Genomic DNA, 2,370 nt, shown 5'->3' with positions numbered 1-2,370 from the left:
ATATAGATCTGGATCACCTCGGTGTAATTAGATGTATATTATTTTTTTACATTTTGTCACACATAAATGTGTTCCTCATTGTGTCCCAGTATAATAGATAACAATTTAACTTAATTTAGGTTATGCGAGTTTAAATTATTTTGGGTGCGTTTCGCCGACATTCGCAGCCATTTTGATCATTTTTGCAACAAAACAAGTCTGGTCCTACTGACTGAAATGGAGAATTAAACACCCTATTTTCAACAAGAAGAGTAATTAAAGCGTAAATACAATATTCCAAGTGATTTCGAATAAACTAGGCTATACAAAAAAATGAAGTTACGAAATCCTCTTTTGTTCATAAATTTAAGATTTGCACACCACTTTTTGATCTTACCTTTTTGTAATCTTAATTTATATTTTATTATTATATATAGCCTATATTTATATTGTTTATATATGTAGGACTATATAGGCCTATTTTCATTATTTAACTATTAGGTTCAATGTATACACAATAAATCGCATTCATTGTAGATGAATGGATTCTTAGTCACTGACCCAAAAACGTTTCCCGTTTATATTGGAATTATTGACAGGACAGTAATATCGATCTGCTACACTTCTCAAATAAATATCGATCTGCTACACTTCTCAAATACTGCGGCGCCAATGTATGAGGTTATAAATTAGGCTACCAGCTGATTTCCTAATAATTAAACAACCAGACAATGTACCATTCTGAGAGAGTGTAGCCTACTGTGTTTTGCTGAATGCTGCGCGGAAGATCAGGCCAGTGCCCGTGGTGCTGTCAGTTGTGACAGTTCCCAGATGGAGGCCGCTACTGTATACGAGATTGGGTTTCTCACAGAAACAACTCCCTCTTCTTCCAAACCGTCCTCCAAAAGTTCTTCAGGCACTCTTGCGCCCAGACTTCTCAAACAACGGTAACGCGGAAAGAATGAGCTGAATGAGTTTTGAAGAAATAAAGACGCTTCGCTCCATCAGGTTATGCTTGATGAGAAGATATGGCTATACATCTGCATGACGAGCTAGTGGCAGGATCACTGACGTGTACTACGGTAAACTGGTTTTACCTCCTGGAAAGTGATTTGTTGGCTTATAACAACTGGCGCAAAACTACTGAAAACTAAAGCTATACGTGGTAATATATAAAAATCAGCCGTTTTCGTCGTTGCTGTTTTCAATTGTAGCCTACTACTTGTACTATTTGTACTGTGGTGCACAACGTTCTGAAAATGATTTGAAAATCGTTTATTTATAGCTACATTTAACCCTTTTTTCTTAAAAAAAGAAAAAAAGAAGAAGAAAAACTTGGCGATGACAATGCTTCTACAAAGATGGCCCTTCAACATTGATACAGATTTTAAATGTTGTAATTACAACGTTGTGTGCAATAATACTCGATTGCACAGTAGGCTACTCTTGGCACGTGACATATTTTTATGTTTTATTAGATTATTTGCACAAAAAACAAATTCGGTTTGTAAAATAAAAATGTAATTTGATTTTGAATGGTATATTTTAACACCAGAATATCTTATGCAACAAAATATAACGTATAAATATATAGTGTTACATATAGGCTAGGCTAACCTATATGTAATTTAAAAAAAATCTAATTGGCTAAAAAAAAATTCCAAGCGAATTTACTTTACGTGTGCTGAACAGCTGGTCTCACGGCTCAGCACAACGACTCCTTCACAGACATTTCAGAAAAAGCTTATACTGCATAAAAACCGTCACGTATTGAGTCTGTGAGAGTAGAGGAAGACCTCCCAAGTGGTCAGGGCATGCGTGTCATTTCAAGCGAGTCCTCTAACACTCCATTTATCCCTGCGAGCATGAGGCGACTGCTCTGTTTTGTCGGTGATAAACATTTAAAACCTTTAAACGAGAACATAAATCCAGATGGGGAGAGGAATCACATGAAAACTTTTTAAAACCCGACCTGTCAAAAATAGCCTAACGGAACTGAGAGCTTTGAGTAGATATCTTAACAGGCGACGAAATAGGCTAATCACGTGCCCCTTTTAAAATATGTTAAAATTGAGCAAGTCTGAAATATTCAAATAAATTTGGGTGCAGTTTTTCGGGAACATGCGGCCAATAACAAAGAAATAGCGCCCGGTAGAAAATCTTGAATATCAAAGAGTCACACTTTACATTATTGTTCAGTGATAAGTCGCTATAAGTGTAATTGTAATAAATAACATGCTACTTAGGCAATTTAACGCAGTTATTGTTGTCAATATGTAACTGCATACTATTTGAGTAGGCCTATAATAATATAAAATAACAGGGATACTGTAATCACAAATGCTACTTTTAAAGGTGCATTTGCAGCTTATGGGCATCGTGGTTGTGAAT

This window comes from Sinocyclocheilus grahami, unplaced genomic scaffold (genome assembly GCF_001515645.1).
Source record: "Sinocyclocheilus grahami isolate Dianchi unplaced genomic scaffold, SAMN03320097.WGS_v1.1 scaffold17.1, whole genome shotgun sequence".
Taxonomy (NCBI): domain Eukaryota; kingdom Metazoa; phylum Chordata; class Actinopteri; order Cypriniformes; family Cyprinidae; genus Sinocyclocheilus; species Sinocyclocheilus grahami.
This window is presented reverse-complemented; position numbering follows the sequence as displayed.